The sequence below is a fragment of the Emydura macquarii genome, unplaced genomic scaffold, assembly GCF_026122565.2.
Source record: "Emydura macquarii macquarii isolate MOO-44397 ecotype Brisbane River unplaced genomic scaffold, CSIRO-AGI_Emac_v2 contig_3530, whole genome shotgun sequence".
Classification (NCBI taxonomy): Eukaryota; Metazoa; Chordata; order Testudines; family Chelidae; genus Emydura; species Emydura macquarii.
Window position 1 is genome coordinate 2503564 of NW_027133667.1, and position 21292 is coordinate 2524855.

The window sequence follows — 21292 nt, forward strand, 5'->3', positions numbered from 1 at the left end:
TAGAGGTTTAATTTCTCTAAAGTTCTATCTCATTGCAGAGGTAATGCTGAGCTTGGAATAACCTTAATGAGACATGACATATAAGGAGAGTAAAAAGAACCTCCATAATTCTTAAGTATGAGCCATGATTTGTTTTATTCATATGGGATTTTTAGCAGGGATTGTTATTACAAGTGAGACCTTGGCATGCCTAATAACAGCTAATGTTATTTTGGGCATCCATTCACATAATACTTTAGTATGGAAGAACTGTGGGAAGTCACCATTGGGATGTGATTTGATATGAGTTACTTATCAGGCATTGACTTCAGTGCTTCTATTTTTACTACTAAAAATTGCAACACAAAGCTGTAAAAATTCATCTCTAGCAAAGTGAAACCGAGGATGTAAATGTGTGGTAAAATTACTGGAAAAAGGAGTCAAAAGTGATATTACAAAATACAGAACTGCACTGCTATGCTGGACAGTGCAAGTGTTGTGTTTCATTTTCGTCTAGTCTAGTGTCTAGCCATAATCCATGACCATGGAAGGCTGTGGGTCAGTCAGGCTGAGACCATTTGGGAGAAATACTAGAGAGGGGTTGGGCAAGCATTGAAGAGAAGGAACTATGGAAGCACTGGAAAAGGGCAGACCAACTGGAAATGATCAGAGTGTTTCAGACAGAAGGGGAGCTGCCAGGTATAACATTACTGATGCATTGAAGAGGGCAAAAAAGTCTGATTCCATCTACAGAACAAGTATGACTGAGTCAGGGGAACCAGTTATGACACAGTTGTCCTCTGACCCAGTTACAACACAGCGTCAATTAATGTACAGTGATGATAGGACCTTTACCATGGGTTAGAATCTCTAAACCTAAGGCTTTAGCCAGGTTTGAGAGCATTATTAATGTCCTTTCTGCCCTAAAAATTGGAAACCTGTCACCAGGTCACAGGGAAACAGCATTGTAACTGGGTCCCCTGACTCAGTTGTAATTGTAGTGTAGATTGGAGGAGGAGGGGTCCTACAATTCTTTTCCTTAATAGAAAAGCAGAAGAAATCTGGTATCCGGTTTAGCAAGACGAACCTTTAAAGTTGTCGCTAAAGGTTGCACATAAAGAACATCAGAAAAAAAAGCTATTGATTCCAACTTGCACCAGTGCTCAGATGTTTGTTAACCTTTTAAAAATGAAGCTTCAACCAAAAAAAGGATTTAAAGGGGTTTAGTGCAGAGACCTAATGGAAGAAACCTTGCCAAAATGTAATCTGAGGTCTTAAATTTTTTGTTCCCATCCTCAGCATTCAGAAGTTTGTACCATAAAAGTCACACACACAGTCTTGGCTGTAGGTCAAGAATAACTAAAGTCATCTGCATGGTAGAGTGATGAAGGTGACATTGCTGCTAATACCTGCCTCAGGAAAATCAATCGGAAGAATTTAGCTTTATAAGTTTCTGGCAAAGACCCTGGGACTGAGAGTTACCACTTTTGGCACATGTGGAAATTCTCTTATATGCACATAATAAGCAATTGCTAGAGACGCATGGGTATAAATTCAACACTGAGAACTGATACATAGATACTGTGCTCTTTGATCTGATGACTGACTCTGGCAAGAGTCTGCATTGTTGCTCTCTTACCTAGTGAATATATTTGTGAGGTACTGGTATCATTACAGCATGTGTCAGTATAGGGCAAGGGAGAAAAAGGGTAAAAAGCAAACAGCAACAAAAGACAGGAAAAATGAATTTTCAGAAATGGGCCCAAACCAAAACTCCAGATCTGAACACCCCCAAAACTTCGGGGAGAAGAAGGGAGCTGGGAATTCAGACATGGCACTGGATTCAAATTACACAGCCTGCCCCTTTCTCTACATGGACCAAAACAAACCACCAGAGCTGAACAACCTTGACCTTTCAGCATTTGAAATGTGGATCTGGATTTTGTGTCCCATGCCTTAAACTGGTAATAGCAATGGGGCTAATTAAGGATATTTTGCTCTTACGATATATGGCACTTGACATGATCAAAGCACGGCATAAAGCCCCTGAAAGTATCCTTTTGCCCCAACCTCTTACTAATGGGGGCCAAGAAGAAACTTTCACGATGGGCAGGTTGTCCCCATAATTGACTATTGCAGGGTTTCTTACACCTTTCTCTGAAGCAGCTGGTTTTGGTCACTGTTGGAAACAAGAGACTGGACTAAATGGATCACTGGTCTAATCCAGTGTTGCAATTCTTGTGTTTTTATGACCTCATGAGTACTTGTGGCAGTGCTGCATGGGAAAAAATGAATGCATATCAGTATTAATCACGTTGCATGTGACATTAATCAATAATGTACACTAAAACATACTGTCGTGCCACTGAGTTCCCCTATTTACGGCACTATCACAACTCCCCAATATTCCAGTTTTCATGTTTCAGCTGGTATACATGTAGCACTTTTCAAAGGACTCTACAACATAACTAATTAACATGATTCCTGACATCATACAAGACAGTTGACAGTAGATTGGCTAATAGTACTAGGCTAATATATTACTGTGCCTGCTTGGCGTAGCACTCTGTCCTCCTCTAGGAGTAGCTAGAGATTGATGAGCCTGCTACAAGCCTCAGCTAAAAGATATGTTTCTTTTAATGTATGCAGTAGCAGCGCATGCATTAAGCTCCACAGTTCCCAGGTTTGCTGCTGGCCACTGCCGGCCCAGTCAGTTGGTGTTACATAATGAAGAAAACTGTCACTCTTTGGATTGCAAACGCTTAGTGCAGAAAGCAAATTAGAGTTAGAGGTGAATCATCTGTTAAGATCAGCAATAATTCTATCCAGCACACAGGATGGTAGAAATCAGTTTTTATGTATTCTTGGCTGCTCTTGGGAACGTCATGTGCAGATGACTGACCCAGAGTGCCAGAAACAAAGAACTTGTCAGCTTGGAGGAAATTGTGTTTGTTTGTGGCCTGGTTGTTTTTTGCATTATTGAGATCAACTTCTGCTACTGCCTGGCTGGGAATGGCAATCTGAAGTTCCTTGGCCTTGTTTTCAGCTTCAACGCAGAGCTCCTTCCATTTGATTTCAGGCGATCTCCTTTGCTGAAGAGCATCAGTATTGCTTGCTGCTAACTCTAGGGCACTACAGAAATCCAGATTTTCATTTTGCATTTCTTCTGAAGAACTGTTCAAATTCTTGAGTATTTTTTCCAAAACTAAAAGCCTGAGCAAAAAAAACAAAAAACTCTTCAGTCTCTCCAACAGACCCTTTGCAGTGCTAGCTGATATTCCATCAGCTGTTCGAACTGAAATAGCTTCCAGTGTTTCCACTGAGTGCCATAGCTTGCATTCAGTTTTTGGACAGAATCATATTGCCAAGACCGAGTTTCACATAATCCACAAGCTCAGGTACATTCTGGGCTAGCTCTTGCTGTGCTTTAAGAAACAGTTTATGGTGATTGTAGCTACTGTTGAGGAAGATGTAGAGCTCCTGAGCAAATATAAAGACTTCCTGACACTGGATGATGCTAGAACATGTCTGCAATAACAAGATTAAGTCTGTGAGCATGACAGTAATTGATGTAATTGATATCAAGCTTCAACAATGTAGCGGTTAAATAGATCAGGTTAGAAAATGATTCAGCATCTAGGTTTTCCATGTGTAATTACCCTAGAGCTCTTTCCCGAAAAATTACTTTGTGATGGTTGTTCACTAGAAGACACAGCTGTTCTTTTTTTGATACGTCTTTAGTTTCATCAACAAGGACAGAAAAATACTTGGCTTGTCTGATCTCTTCAACCGTGCTTTCTGTTAGGAGTTCTGCAGCAAAACACATTAATTCATTCAGGTACTGATGAGATGGACAGCATCCACACCTGCTTGTCAGTCGACTGAAAAGAGAAGATTGGGTTGACGCAACCAGCTCTGGAAATTCAACGTAATTTCTATCTGTTTCATGCCCCCGCAAAGCAATACCCTATCTTGTATAGAGGATGGATGCCTTTAAATATTACCTCACCCCCTTGTCTCCCTAATATCCTGGGACCAACACAGCTACAACTATTCTTCATTTCAACATTCTGTCAGTTTTCAGCTTTGATAGCACAACTGGAAGTGAGCATTTCTGCAACACATACTGAACTATGAGCTTTGATTTTCTTGTACTCTTGCCATGCAAGGGATGCTGGCTTATGCCTGGAACTGAGTGGATGCTGTTTTAATGCACACTGAAAATCTTTCAATTTCTTAATGTCACACTCAGTGAATGGTCTGTTGCTAAACTGTTTTCCTGGTCTAAGTGTGCTTTGAGTAGCAAAGTGACAGCATGGAAAACAAAAAACAGAATCCTTTATAGCTGAGTATTCAGTGAATGAGTACAATGAAAACCAACGGTCGTTGAAACATTGACCATTTGTAAATGGACATGGATTCATTTTAGGTTGGACCGATTGGTCATCTTTGCACAATGAAACATCTACAGCTGTGAAGATGTGGTCATTATTCCCAGCATGAGCAGGTAACAAACTCTGCCTGCCGCAACCTTCTGGTTATGATATCAGGGCACACAGGACTTCCTTAAGGTGGGTGTTGATGTACCATCCTGTATATTTTTTTGTTGTTCTCCATACACAGAGTACAATATATAGGTGCATTTAATAAATTTGAAAATAACACTGTTCTTTAGACAAGAGAAATACAAGAATTAAACTAGCACTCTTTAATAATTGGGTTTATACATAACTGTGCAGTTTTGTCATCCTTTGCAGACCTTCTTTCATTTATCTTAAGATCTCATTAGTTTGACTGGGAGTGGATTACTCCCCATCAAATTAATTAAAGTACAGTGTATGCGCTGGAATAACTGATCTCTCTCGCCTTCGATCAATATGAATAATTAGTGGAAAAAGAAGATGCTGAGCAGGAGAGAGGGAAGGCATTTCCGCAGCAGTCCTAGCTCCCTCACACTTTCTATAGGGCCACTTCTCTGCCCGCCCCCCCCCCCCCCCCCCCCACACACACACACACTTTCGTCTTTGAGCTACTTATTCTCCTCCTTTTCTTCCCCTCAAGAATAAACTGCATTGAGCCAGCCTCGACAGTCTATTGGATTGGTCTTTCCTGCCCTATCTGAGTCGCTGCTGCTGCACTGCTGCCTGGAGCTCGCCACAGCTGGGTTCTGATGGAGAGGTGGCCGGGCCAAACCTGAGTGGCACTGTGGCCCCATGAGCCAGGGGTTGTGATGCCACTCACTCACCATGGCTAGTGTCTGACAGAGGGGCGGGCACACTGGCCAGATGACGGCTGAGCTGCACTGTGGCCTCCTGGCGTCACAGTGCCACTCACTCATATTTGGCCCAGCTGTCTCCCACCCCGTCCCCACAGTATGACAGAGGGGTGGTTGGGCCAAATTTGAGTAAGTGGCATTGTGATGTCTGGCACATGGGGCCGCAGTACAGCTCAGCCTTGGTCTGGCCAGTGTGCCTGTCCCTCTGTCAGACCCTAGCCATGATGATCTCCAAGCAGCAGCATGGCAGCAGCAACTCAAACCTGAATGGCTTGGTCAGTACGGTGGTATGAAGCAACTGCTTCCCCCGCCTTATTTGAATGGGACCCGAGCTGCAGCTAGTATGGGGACAGATCTAGCAGGGCTGCCAAACGTGTGACATGTGAGATGTATTACACCTGGTGGTCCTGAGCTCCAGAGGGCACAGCTCATGTAGAATGGATTGAAAAATTCCCATTAAACCAGTTTCTTGATGGAAAACTGGGTTTTTGACAAAACGTTTCCCTCTCCCCCCTCCCCCAAGTGTGTCCTTTCTGCAGAAAATCATAGATGTTTTTGTTTGGTTGGTTTTTGTCAGAAGATTTTGGCCAGAAGCATAAAGATTTCAGCAGAAAATGGGAGTTGTAGTGCCTCATGGGAGTTGCAGTTTGCTCCTTGTGCTCCTCTGTGGGTCAGGATCGCCATCTGGACTACATCTCCCACGATGGCCCACAGCCAGGGATTCCATGCTGCTTGGTTTTCCCTCATCAAATGGGAGACGAGATACAATGAGAGAAATGTAGTTCAGCTGGGGATCCCAGACTGTAGAAAAAAATGGGGACATGTGGGGCACACTACACCTCATGAGGCGCCACAACTCGCATTCCCCATTAAAATCTTTTGGTTCTGAGTTTTTGCAAAAAAACTGAAATTTCCCTTGGAAAATTGATGAAAATGAACATTTTTTTCCTTTTTGTCAAAAATTTCAAGATGAAAAAATTCCTTTGGACCAGCTCTACTCTCCTTATTCCAGTCACTTGCCAGAAGTGAGTATATTCTTTGTGGTTCTCAATCACAGCACTCAGTTCCAGACTATAGCTCACCTCGACCTTACAATGGAACCTCCTGATTTCCTGATTAAGAGCTTCCAGAGACCCACACCTTCCTGTAGCTCTTCCCAGCCTGGCCTCCATCTTCAAAAACCACAATACGATCACCACTAGGCCTGATTAGGCTGCTGATGGTATGCAGCTATTATACTATCTTATTCGTAAGGGACTGGTAGCATATTATCAGGTGGTGGGAACTTCCCTTTTCCTTTCCCCATCTGACAACCCTGATATAGCTGAGTGCTTGCAGTGACACTAGTTGAAGAAAGTAGAACCTTTCAACAGCAGGATCCAATACTGAAGATGATCAGTGAGGAAGCTGCACCAACATATTTTAATTTTATTTTTAGGCTCAAATGAATCTTTGTGCTCACATCTTTCTTGCACTTCGAGCACTTATGAACCATACATATTGGAAGTGCTCAGTCAGACACACATTGATATATGTATGTATGTATGTTTCAGTCTAAAAGAAACCCCACACCAATGGGCACCTATCCAAAGCTCCAGGTGCCCTTTCCATGCATTTTAAAACAACATGAAGAGTTCCAAAACATAAATCATGCAAAGCAGCAATACTCCGCCTTCTGCCCACACATCACTTAATTATCACTCATGTGACCAGTACAGTTTAAAGCCCTTGGCCCTTGCCAAGTGAAAATCCCACCTTCAACTGCTTCAGCCTTCCCCGTTACTACTACAGCCAATACCTACTTAAACAGATGGGGTTTCCAGCATGTCTGGAAGATCAACAAATTCATTCCAGTTTGGATCTTGGTGGGGAGAATGTTCCAAAGGAAGGAACCTTTGCGGAGAATGCTCTTCCAACAGCTTCCTTTTCTAACAACAGAGATGACGTGCAAAAAGGATGTTACTGATTGCTGGGGCTGAATGGTGAGAGGAGAGAGGCGTTTTCAGATAGGCAGGTCCCAATCTGTTTAGTGCTCTATAGGTCAAAATCAATGCTTTAAACTCCACCTGGAAGCCAATGCAGACCATAGAGGACTGGTAACACAGGCTGTCACTGAAAAGCACTACTGCTGCATACATGCAACAGTTTACAATTCCTAAGTTATTTCTATTGGGTGCACCTCCACACAGAACACATTGCTGTTAAGAGTGACACTATCACATCTATTTCAGTGACAGAACTCAAGGCAGGACGTGTTCTGGAAAAGATCTTGTCCTGCTAATTTCATACTGCACCAGGGATAATGGAGATCTAAGGTAATCATATTAAAGATTGAAAATAACTCTTTATTCATAAAGGTTCCTGTTTACATAGAAACCACACATGGAATAAGAATAAACTTGGCAGCTTCTTCACCTGTGGGCATTCAACAAATGCCAACAAATTATTTCTTTTAGTTAGAAAAAGGCAAAGTAGAAACACAAATTTTTGTTTCACTTATGAAATATCCTAAAGGCTCAGTCCTGTTCTCATTGAAGTCAATGGGCATTTAACCATTAACTGCAATGGGAGAAGGAATTGAACCCAAGGATCCCATCCAAAACTCATGTATACAATACAATGCAAGTCAATGGAAAGAATCTCACTGACTTCACTGGATTTTGGCTCAGGGCGTAAGTGAGGAAACAGTGAGTTTTAGTCATGCATTATGTATATGTGATGTGTACATACACACATATATATATATATATATTGTTATGAGCTGAAACCTTGTTATGGATTGAGCTAAAATCCCTTTGGATTGGGTACGAATGCACCTTTCAATTAATATAACTTTCAGGATGAGTTAGTCAGAAGCCTCTCACTTTAAACAAAAGAGTCTGTGAGCCCACCCAGGATTTTGGACTGAGTGAGTGGATGGCTTTTGCTGTGTATTTTTTTGTGTGTGGGTGGGTGTGGGAAGGCAGAACACACAGAACAGGGAGAGAGGCAGAGGCAAAAAGCAAGAAAGCTAAGCTGGTAGCCGGTGAGTGTAGTGTGACCCTGGAAAAAGCTGGAGAGAGAGATCTTTTGGGTGTGTTAGCCTAAGAGGCTTGGGGCTATAAAATAAGAAACTGCTCCTCTTGTTCTTGGTTCCTCCTGCATTCAGAGAAACAGGACTTACATTCCTTATAAATAAATAAAATTGCATCAAAGAAAATACCAGACTCTATCAGTTTCTACTTCCAACTGGAAAATCCTCTAGGTTTCAAATTTTGACTAGCTGCTTAGATCGAAAAGGGGCCACTATATATATATAGGAGGCAGGGACTGTTGTAAAGGAAATGTAACTTGCTCAGAACTGATCATTGCTAATCCATGTATTCCTCGGAGTTTGGGGTTTTTTTAAAAAAAGTTTACTATTTTTTCACTAGAAAACAGAGAGAGAGAGATGAATGAATGTTAATTCATTTTGGCAATTGTCATTTTAAAAATAATAATTCATAATGTACAAGTGAATACACTGTAGATCAGTTTGAAAAATAATGCAGTTTTAATGATATTTAACTTCTCAAATATCTGTTTTTGTATCTTTGCTGAGAAGTGAGAGAAAGCACTTATTTTGTGTTATTTACAAAATGTCAATTAGCAAAGTGCATATTAACACATATATACAAAGAACCACTTCTTGATTATAAACAGATCCCTACAGTGGGACATAACTCAAACAAATTGTATAAACTAAGAACTTTTTAGAGGGCAGTGTGGTATAAGAAATATTTTCATGAGTTAAGGTTGACCTATTGCCTCTGCCAATTGTGGTTACTAATAAGATCTTGATATATTATCCCTAACTCATGAAAGTATTTCAAATATCACACAGTGATTAATATGTTATCTCTCTATATCTATCTTTTATACAAGCACACATACACATATATATAACAAATTTTTATTACACAAACAAGCTGTGCAAAATTCTACTCACCCATTCTCCCAAAACATAATTATTTTTTAAATCCATAGTATTTTCATTATCCTCATAATGATAAAGGTGAGTGTTTTTTGCATGGGCTGGTAAATTTTCACAAGGATTTTGCAACGTCTACCTAATAACTACATATGCCAGTAAAAAAGTGGGGGGGGGGGTTGGGGCGGGGAGGAGGAGGAGGAATAATCTTGGTGACTTTTTTGAAATTTTTGCCTTTTTTTAAAAAAAAATTGTGATGACTGTTTCAGAACAACTCGTTCACACACACACACTGTAATCTTTGCAAAATTGTTATGAAAACTTACCTATGTTGAGATAAAGATACAATAAATTGTGGAATCATATGACAAACTGCATGTATCACATAACCTTGGCCACCTCATCTTCATGCTGCCTGCATAGGCTTGAGCCTGCATGGACTTATGTACATACTTAATATTAAACACTGTGAGTAGTCCAATGTCTTTGCAGGATTGAGGCCTAATACACCTCCCCAGGACTTATTCTAATATTCCAGATTTCTGAGCACCTTTGAACAGCTGCCATTTTAAAAGGAAAAGCAAACAAAAAAAACCTTTCTAGAGAAATATTTCCTTTTTTTTCTCCTAAGGCACCAATCCTCCCAATTCTTACACAGCTACTTATCTTTACACACAGTGCATAAAGCTAAACACTTGCTTAAATCTTTGCAAGGCCAGGGCCTAAATGTAGAATTTCCCTCCATTTCCAAATTACGCTCGCCCAAGGCCCAGGCTCGGTATTAATAAGTCCCACACCTGTAACAGGTTTCAGTTCTGAAGGAGTAGAAATGGAGACTTTATAGCATTGGAAAGGAAAGAAGTTCAGTTTCTCCATGGGGGACACAGTGCTTGCTTCTAATTTTGCTTTGCTTCTAATGGAAAGCCATGGTCAGAAAATCAGCTTTTAAATTGATGGCATTTTTATATAAAGAAAAGCTAACTGTGGTCAATTTAAAGATTTTTCTGATGTATTAGTTATTAGTTTTCCCGTCTTCTGGGGTTTCGTAAAGTTGGACTCAGGGTAACTAAGTCACAAAGTTTTCTAAAACATAGTCTCAACATAATTTTTAAAAGCTTTCTAAAATATTTCTAAGATAGTTTTACTGTATTCGGTAGTATATACAGAATGCATTATATAATCTAATACTGTCGCTTGAGTTTAGTCAGATTGCCTTGTGAATCATAGTAATTAATCCTATGTTCTTTTTGCTGAAAATTTACCCCACATGTTCAACTTTAATTAAAGGAACTATCCAGAACTATCCAACATACTATAAATTGCTACATGTCAATATATATATTAAAATGATTTGGTTAGTAATGTGACAAGAAATACTTTCATTCTTTATTTTGCAAAGACATACATACTTAAAACAGATTTTTTTTTCTTTCTCTCTCTCTCTCTCTTAAATGGAAAATATCCAGCAATATATGAAGTTGTTTGTGGCCAGAGTGAACTTTCTAAATTATTCTTCACCTGGAGATTTAACGCTCTGAGTCAGGTTACATTGGTGTTTGATTTCTAGCACTGCCCTAGGTGGCAAAATCTTAATCTCAGCTAAATGGGAGATTGATGTGGTTTCCTATTAATCGGAAACATCTGCTTAAGCTATTAATGGTTTGGTGCCCTATCCTACTCCTGTTGAAGTCAATACGAACTCTGCTCTTGATTTCAATGGAAACAGGATCAGGCCTTCATTGATCTAGATTAACAGTAGGGAGTCTGCTATTACTTAGCTGTCGCTTTTATCATCAAGTATTAGGTAATTCAAAATATGAATTACTATTGGGGGCATCAAAAAAATGAGAAGAATTATACCAACTGACATGCATTAAAAATTAGAGCAATTTGTAACAGAATGAAAGTAATCCGGAAAGCTGAACGGCTTATGTTTCTATGTTTTTCACAACTTATAATAGTTAAATGCATGTTTGCTTCTGCAGAAGTGCACATTCTGAAACACTTACACACACAAAAACTTTCATTTGCCTTAGAGCTTGTCTAGATGGGAAAGTCTTACCAGTTGTACAGGTAATAGTTATATGGGTAGAACCCCATGTATGGACATTCTTATTCCAGTGAGTTTAGCTTAAATCCCTTCCCAAGTGCCTAGATAAACTGAAAAAAGGTGCATCAATCCTGGAATAAGAATGTCCACATGGGGAAGTTATACTGGTGTAAGTATATTGGCAGGGGCGCTGGAACACTTTGTATATGGGGGTGCTGAGAGCCATTTAGCCAAACTGTAAACCCTGTATATAATGGAAATCACTTCAACCCAGGGGGTGCGGCACCTCTAGTTCCAGCACCGATGTATATTGGTTTAAATTCAAACCTTAGTTTATACTGAAAAAAACTTTCCCCTGTAGACAAAGCCTGAGTAAGGGCTACAATATTTGCCCATGAACCACACTGGGAGTTATAAACCTATTAAATGCAAAGCAACAGTGTTAAGCTGAGACATACCCAAGTTATAGTTGAACATGCCACCTTAATTCTGCTATCTCATGTGTTTGATTCAGGGCTAGATTGTGACATTTAAATAAGGAGTAGTGTGGAGCTGCTCTATCATAGGAAGAACACCAGACAGATTGTTCCTCTGAGCATGGCTACATTACAAAGTTAAGTCAACATCCAGCTTGGAGCCATGCAAGGGGCCATTGCCCATTACAGTCTTTGAATCCATGATTCTTTGCCTTTTCTCAATTAATTCAATACAAGGTCAGACAACTTTTTTTTTTCTACAACTTGCGAAGTGTGATGGTTTCATTTATTCTTTAGAACTGCAAGTCATAAATTCTGCATTGGAACTCTTTTTAACCAGCACAAAAGTTAGGGTGGCAACAGGTGGCTGACTGGTCAGAACTCCAGTCTTTCTGCAGAGTTGTCTTTCCATTTTTTAAACAGGTCTTGTTATTATATTTAAGACTCTTGAGCCGGGTCCTCAGCTGGTGTAAACAGCATAGCTCCATTTAGTCCACTAGCCGGGGATCGGGACCTTTTATTTCTTCAGATGATATCTTCATAGGCTTCCACTGGTCATACTGGGCTAACTAGCATCTTGCAGGTACCCCTTATAGGTTTGGCTAAGTTACTGTTTGAATATGACTGTGAAGAATCAAATTTAGCCGACAAGATGCTGACCCCAACTCATTGTAGACTATGGTTAATGTTGCCAATACTCCTGATTTTATTGCAAGTCACGCCATGATTTTTGAGTGCTTGAGGCTGGCAGTACTGCTTCATCAAATTGTGGGTCAGCTAATTGTGATTTAAGCCTGATCCCACAGGGGGAAATTTCTGGCCAAACCTTTTTCCATGTAAACTGGTATAGTGCAGATTGCTAGTATTCTAATAGGGTTTGTTGTGTTTTCATTTCACATGCAGGGAAAAATGTTGGCATGGTTAGATTTCTGACTAGAGATATTAAAAGTATTTATTAGTTATATTCAGCTGTTAAACTCTCATTAATATTACTGCAATGCCATTGGTTCCCATAATACTGCAAAGAGGCATTATGATTAGCAGCCAGTTGTCTTTTTTCTTATTCCATCATTATTCTTGAGCCCTTGGCTAAGGTTATGTGACTCTGGAATGTCAAGTAAAGGATTTATTTTTCCATCCATCAGCTTACACTCTGTATGCACTTGGATGGCATTCTGCTAATATAGCCTGGTTGCACAGTAATTCACCTTATAATCCATTATATCAACACGGACTGTCCAATGTGCAAGCTCCTAATAAGATGGCTGATAATTTTATGCAGTATACTGTCCAGAAAGCACACTCTTCTAAAGTGTTTCCCAAGGGGTCACACTATCTGGACTGAGAGCTCCTTACAATTTCAAGAAGGTATTTTGCAATATCTTCTTTACCTTGAGAGAGGAAAAAAACACTCAGAAAAAAATACTGCCCTCTAGTCCGCCCAAATATTACTTACATGCAGCACTGAGGCATGTTGCTGGGCAGAGTGAAAAATCTTGTACTGTTTCGGCTTGCACTGTTCCTGTTAACTGTATAAACAAAGGATTGCATTCTCCTGAGCACCTTCAACAAGCGCACTAAATTTTTATCTATTTTGTGAATATGATGCAGATGGAAAGGAGAGACTAGAGCAGAAACAGAGATGAAGCAAGTTTCTTATGCAAGGCACTCTGGCCTGACAAATAGAGCACTGGACTGGAACTCAGGAAGCCTCAATACTTGCCTGCTAGGTAACGTAGGACAAGTCACTTTAATTCCCTGTGCCCTTGTTTTCCCCCTGTATACAGTGGGGATAATGACACCTCTTTTATAAAGCACTCGGAGATCTACTGATTGAAAAGTGATAAGAATTAGATATTATTATATACCTCTGTCAAATCATCTAATTGGTGATCTCCTACACGTCATTATTACAGGTATCTGTACTAATCTTGGACTTGAATCATGCAGCATGAAATTCACCCCCATGCTGGGAGCCAGCACAAGGTCTAAGCAGCTCTTAGGCTGTAGGTGCATAAGCCTTCTGCCCTGGGGAGTGACCGTGTTTTCACCAGTCCTTATTCAATTACATGCCAGTGGGGAATTTTGCCTGAAGAAGGATTGTTAGGAGCTGCATGTAAAGAGTTTGACACAAGGAGCTATTTGAAATGTACAAGTTTTATTGGTCCTACAAAACTCAGGAATAATGCTGTGCATTACTGAGCGCCATCTATTGGCAATTTAGGGGTTACCCAGTTATTTACATATATGCAGAAAATTCTGTTTTATAGACCACACCTGTAATAAGGATTTCTCAATTTAAGCTATGTTGAGTTGGCCTAAGTCATGTGGCTATCTTTACAATATGTACAGCTGTCCAACCATGCATAAGACTGAGCTCCTGTACATCTAATATAAGGTAGATGTGCACTCCAATATCCAGTGATGAAAGGCGAATATATTAACTCATTGTATCACTTACCCACTAGGGCCCCAATCCTGCAAGTGGATCCATGCATGCAGACCTTTGCAAGGGCCCTCTGTGGGCTCTGTGTGGATGAAGGGGTCTTGCAGATCCTGTTGCAGAATTTGGGGCCAAGGACTTTGTCCCCTTCAAAAGCAACTGTGTATACCAGGAAGTTCCCAGCACTGACCCAGCCTTGTCTTGAGACAAGCTGCCTTCAGTTCTGTGCAGATCCCAATAAACACAGACTGAGTGTACAACTGATACACTGCGCTGTGCTCCTGTGACAGTTGGTTATTGAGCTGTGGTTGTCCCGGTGTTGCCAGGACTCAGTGGTGTACCATGGGTCTCCGGTGCCAGGGGGCCAAGCCTGCATTTGCAGCACCCCCGCCATCCCAGCACTGGCCCCCAGCTGCCCCGGGGGGGTTGTCTGTATCTGGTGGGGGGATAAGGCCTGGGGGGGGCGCAAATGCAGGCTTGGCTTCGCCACTCCCAGCCCGCACTTACCATCGCACGGTGCCCACCTCTCCCGCTCCAGCCCCACAACCACAGCCCAGTCCTACAGGGGCGGTCTTACTCCCTGGCCTGGGAGGCGGGGGGCCCTGGCCAGCCCTTCATGATGCACAGGGGGAGGGTGCAGGAGCAGGAAGCAGCTGCCCCTCAGCCTCCTGCACCCCCCGCCTGTCGTAAAGGGCTGGCCCAGCGCCCTGCACTTACTCGCCGCTTCAGCCTGCTGCCGGCTCGGATGGGGCGGCCTCACCCTCCACCCCGAGGTCTTGGGGGGAGGATGCCGGGCCAGCCCTTCACGACAGGGGGTGAGGCGCTGGAATGGCTGGCTCCCCCCATCCCTTGTGCATCGTGAAGGGCCGGCCCAGAGGCCCCCACAGGCCAGTACCTGGGGCCTCACCCCTCCACCCCCCTTCTCGGTATGTCACTGCCAAGACTGCAACTAGAGTGTTGATTAAGCCCCAAAACAGTTGATATCCAGGACACGTTTAGGAAATAATCCAAATTTTAGGGGGGTGCATGGGAGAGTTTGTGTGCAAGTTAAGTTCCTATTTTCTGCCTTTGTACATTCAGTAAGTGTATGGCTACACTACGAACCAGGAGTGTGGTTACCCTGCTCGCATACACATGCTAGCACTCATTGAGCTAGTGCAAATATCAATGGCGCTACAGCATGGGTCGCAGCAGCAGAGGCATGGCTCAGCCGGTTCAAGTGCATGCCCACCAGTTCCAGGCAGGTTAGTACTTGGCCCGGCTCAGCTGTGCCTCTGCTGCCGCTGCACGTGCTACTGGGGCTACACTGCTATTTATATTCATGGTAGCTCAATAAGAGCTAATGCAAGTATGTGTACACGAGCACCCTCAGCTTGTAGTGTAGACATAGTCTAAGAAGTTTAATGACAGACAACCAACAAATACAGCTCTTGGAACACAATAAGGAGCAGAGGCCGGGACTGACTGAAAAAGAAAAGCAGATCTGGAAGCCAGGAGGGGGAAGCAAGGGGGAAGACAGTGGTGGTAGGCAAAGGATGAGGAGCCAGAAGAGAAGATTAGGACTGGTGAGGCAAGGATACTGGGCCTGGGTATCAGTGGGGCACGGATAAGGGAGTTGGGGGGTGGGGGAGAGATCCAGTGAGGAGCTGGGATGGAGGGAAGAAGTGGGACTGGCTGGGCAAAGAAACTGGGACAAGGAACTGGAGGAGGTAAGGATTCTGAAATTAAATGAGGTGCCTAGGGAAGGAGATTAGGACTAGGAGCCAGTGGGGATGGAAAAAATGGTATGTAATCATGCAATTCAAGACTATCATAATTCACATGCAAAAGGGGTCCGAATTAAGGTTGCTCAAGTAACTTTAATTCTGGCACTTCCTAACTTCTGCGTGCTTCACTTTGCAATGTTAATAGTGTGCTTTTAAATGTAGGGGTTTTTTTGCGTATAATTATACGTGTGGTGGAGACATTACTTAGCTCCTCTAATCACAGAAGTCATGTCAAACCCACGAGTTACAAAATGTTTAGGCTGTTCCGTAGTTGAAGTTGCCCTGGTAGTAACTTCAAGAGAAAATGCTCTGGGTTCAGTCACTGGAGATGTTAAGAGAAAAATGAAGACAGGTGCAAAAAGTAAGTCTACAGAACAATTCATATCCATGCTCAATCAAACTGAAATACCAGGTTATATTGCCATCTAGTGGTTTCTGAAGATATCTTAACCCAAAAGAGTTAACGGTTCTCACTCAGAACCGCAGCTTAACCTTGCAGTAATCCCTACCAGTTTATTCTCTCTGTAATATATTACATCCTTGAATTGCCAGACTAAATATTTTTGGCTGAAACAGGGTCACATGACAATTTTTTTCACTATTGCTATCTTACTCTTGCTACGGCTAAATTTATTAACTAGCTCGCCACTGGCTAGGACACCGTGACATAACCTTGTACCATATGATAAAGAAGCCTCTCTACACACGAACTCTGATGCTGCAGCATTTTTAATCAGAAGATTTTCTTACTCACTTTTTTCAGATATTTAAACTTATACCACACTCAGTACAATATTTGGGGTACATTTTCTTACTCTTCTGCTGCTTGTAGCCCTTCAACATACTGTAGAACACAAAAATTGAGTGTTGTGGCTGGGGGAAAGAAAGGAGCTGGGACAAAAGCAAATATTTAAAACACACCTAGGGACAATGTCCCCAATGTTCTGAATAAAAATTATGTTTTAAAGAAAATGTAACATATAGACAGTAACATTGAGACAATTCTCAGTTGCACTTACCCAATAGGGCTGCTGTAGTTCCTACTAGATTTCTAATACTGGTTAGGAGGTTCACATGATATAATCAGAGAGTAACTGTAGCTACACATAGCATTGTATGTACATATGACTACTTAGTTCTGTGCAAATCTTCTGTGGCAGCCCTACAGCTCTTCTCATGTATTTCCATGATATGATCATATAGATTAATAAATATTAAGACCTGAAGGGACTATTATAATAATCTAATTTCTTCTTCTGCATAACACAAGCTATAGAATTACACACAGTAATTTCTGCATCAAGCCACCACTTTTGGTTGAGCTAGACCATATATTATAGAAAGATATTCAGTTTTAATTTAAAGACATCAGGTGTTGGAAAGTCGACCCCATCTCTTGGTAAATTCATCCAGTGGTTAATCACCCTTACTCTTAAAAATTTTCATCTTATTTCCAGTTTGAATTTGTCTAGCTTCATATTCCAGCCACTGGATTTTTTTATGCTTTTTTTCCCCCCCGCTAAAGTAAAAGACATCTACAATATTTATATATAGTAGATAGTATATAGTAGACTGCTATACAAAATATACAGGAAGGACAGAGTAGGTTGTGCTGGTGGGAGAGTGGCACGATATGTCAAAGAAAGCATAGAGTCAAATACACTAAAAATCTTAAGTGAATCAAACTGTACCATAGAATATGAATAGAAATTCCATGCTTGAATAACCACCTGACCAGGACAGTAACTATGAAATGCCCAGGGAGATTAGAGAGGCTACAACAACAACAGAAAACCCAATAAAAATGGGGGATTTCAACTATCCCTATATTAACTGGATATATATGAGGAAATAAAATTTCTTGACACCATTAATGACTGCTTCTTGGAGCAGCTAGTTCTGGAACCCCCAAGGGAGAAGCAATTCTTAATTTAGTCCTAGGTGGCACACAGGATATGGTCCAAAAGGTGAATATAGCTGAACCATGCAGTAAAAGCAACCATAATGTAATTAAATTTAACATTCTTATAGAGGAGGAATTATCAAAGAAACCCATCATACTATCATTTAATTTCAAAAGGGGGAACTACACAAAAATGAGGATGCTAGTTAAACAGAAATTTAAAAAAACAGTCACAAATGAAATGCCTTCAAGCTGCATATAAACTATTTAAAAAGACCATAATAAAGGCTCAAACTAAATATATACTCCAAATTAAAAACGAAAAACCACACAGCAAGAGGATCAAAAAAATGCCACCATGGCTAAACAACAGAATAAGAGAAGTGGTTAGAGACAAAAAGACATCCTTAAAAAATTGGAAGTCAAATTATACTGAAGAAAAAAGAAAGGAGCATAAACTCTGCCAAATCAAATGTAAAAATATAATTAGGTAGGCCAAAAAAGAATTTGAAGAGCAATGAGCAAAAGACACAAAAACAATCAGTGGGGCCACTAGACAATCAAGGTGCTAAAGGAGGATTTATGGAGGACACGGCCATTGTGAAGAAACTAAATTAATTCTTTCCATCAGTCTTCACTTCAGCGGTTGTGAGGGACATTCCTTCACCTGAGGCATTCTTTTTAGGTGACAGATCTGAGGAACTGTCCCAGATTGAGATGTAAATAGAGAAGGTTTTGGAACAAATTGATAAATTAAAAAGTAATAAGTCACCAGGACCAGATGGTATTCACCCAAGAGTTCTGGGAACTCAAATATGAAATTGCAGAATTACTAACTGTGGTATGTAACCTATCACTTAAATTAGCTTTTGCACCAGATGACTGGAGGACAGCTAATGTAACACCAATTTCTGAAAAAGGCTTCAGAGGCGATTGTGGCAATTACCGGCAGAGGCTGGTAACCTTAACTTCAGTACCAGGCAAATTGGATGAAACTATTGTAAAGAACAGAATAATTAGACACATGGATGAACATGATATGGTGGGGAAGAGTCAACATGGCTTTTGTAAAGGGAAATTATGCCTCACCAATCTATTAGAATTCTTTGAGGGTGTCAACAAGCATGTGGACAAGGGTAATCCAGTGGATATAGTATACTTAGACTTTCAGAAAGCCTTTGAAAAGGTCCCTCATCAAAGGCTCTTTAGCAAAGCAAACAGTCATGGGATAAGAGGGAAAGTCCTCTCTTGGATCAGTAATTGGTTAAAAGATAGGAAACAAAGGGTATGAATAAATGGTCAGTTTTCACAGTGGAGAAAGGGCCCTCAAGGATCTGTACTGGGACCAGTGCTGTTCAACATATTCATAAATGTTCTGGAAAAAGGGGTAAACAGTGAGGTGGCAAAGTTTTCAGATGATACAAAATGACACAAAATAGTTAAGTCCAAAGCTGACTGCAAAGAGTTACAAAGGGATCTCACTAAACTGGGCAAGAAAAATGGCAGATGAAATTCAGTGTTGATAAATGCAAAGTAAAACATATTGGAAGATATAATCCCAATTATACATACAAAATGATGGGGTCTAAATTAGCTGGTATCACGCAAGAAAGAGATCTTGGAGTTATCATGGATAGTTCTCTGAAAACATCTGCTTAATGTGCAGCGGTAGTCAAAAAGCAAACCGAACGTTAGGCACCATGAGGAAAGGGATGGAAAATATGATAGTGCCAATCAACAAATGCATGGGATGCCCACACTTTGAATAGTGTGTGCAATTCTGGTTGCTCCATCTCAAAAAAGATATATTAGAATTGGAAAAAGTACAGAGAACGGCAACAAAAATGATTAGAGATATGGAACAGCTTCCATATGAGGAGAGATTAAAAAGATTGGGGCTGTTCATCTTAGAAAAGAGATGACTAAATTGGGGGTGTGTGACTAAGGTGTATAAAATCATGAATTATGTGGAGAAAGTGAATAAGGAAGTTTTATTTATACCTTCACATAGCACAAGAACTAGGGAGGTCACCCAATGAAATTAATAGACAGCACATTGAAACAAACATAAGAAAGTACTTCTGCACACAATGCACAGTCAACCTGTGGAACTCATTGCCATGGGATGTTGTGAAGGCCAAAAGTAGAACTGCGTTCAAAAAAGAGTTTAATAAATTCATGGAGGATAGGTCCATCAATGGCTATTAGCCCATGGTCTGGGACGCCAGAAGCTGGGACTGGACAACAGGGAATGGATAGCTCACCATTTGCCTTGTTCTGTTCTTTTTCTCTGAAGCATGTGGCACTGGCCACTGCTGGAAGACAGGATACTGCACTAGATGGCCCATGGGTCTGACCCAGTTTGGCTATTCTTATGTTCAACATTGCTGTTAACTGTCCAGACTTTGTTCAGCACGCTTTCAAACTAACATACCAAAGCCGAATGTTTATATCAACATTTTAAAAAATTAATTTTATTAATCTCAATAAGTATTTATTTTCTTGGCAAATAGCTGAAGTCAAACAAGGCAAATTTTCACATACAGTGACTGAACCAATCATTTTACACAAAGCAGACATTTAATTTGATACATGCCATTGTAAGATTCCAGTAAATATCAAAGTTGGTGTGGAAGGGGAGACAGACATAGTAATGAAGCTCACTCAGCTTCCTAAATAGTTTGCACACATTCTGAAAGTTCAAGTTAGTTACATTTTGTATTTGCATGTTTATTTACATAGAGAAGGGATCACAATTTAAAGAGCTTCCTTTCACACTCTAACCTCAGATAATATTCCTGGTATGGTACGATTGGTCTTTAGTGGTACGGCAGGATTGGACCCAAATGTGTAGTACCAGAAACATTCTGGTGTCTTTTTTATTATAGTGAAGTCTGTATATTACAAGAAATTTCAATGCAAACAAAATACTAATAAGCCCAAGCCTGCACTCCTTAGTCAGGCAAATTCACACTGATATAAGTAATTGGGCCCATTATTAGTATAATGTTATGGCTTCACTCAAGTTTCTTGTAATACAGCCTTTCGATCATGTTAAAAATTGTCTTCAGTTAGAGTTTTGCTTGCTAGGGAGCATAGTACTGGATCCACTACGAAAAGTGATATCCCTACCACTCCCAATATTAATAAGCAATATATAGGACCTGATTTTGATCTTACCTACATTGGTGGAAATCAGGATTGACTATCAAAGTCAATTGAGTTACTCTGGGGTAAAATCGGTGTGAGATCAGAATCAAGGCTGTTATTTTCATACCTATCTAGATTATTTTTCCCTGGAGTTACTTTCTCATGATTTCATGTTAACATCATACATATCAGATCAACATTATTAATGCCCTTTACAAACCAGTTTTGTCTCCATAAATATTTGTGTTTCTAGTTACCATGGACAAATCAAGATCTTGTGGGACTGGGTACAGCTCCCATG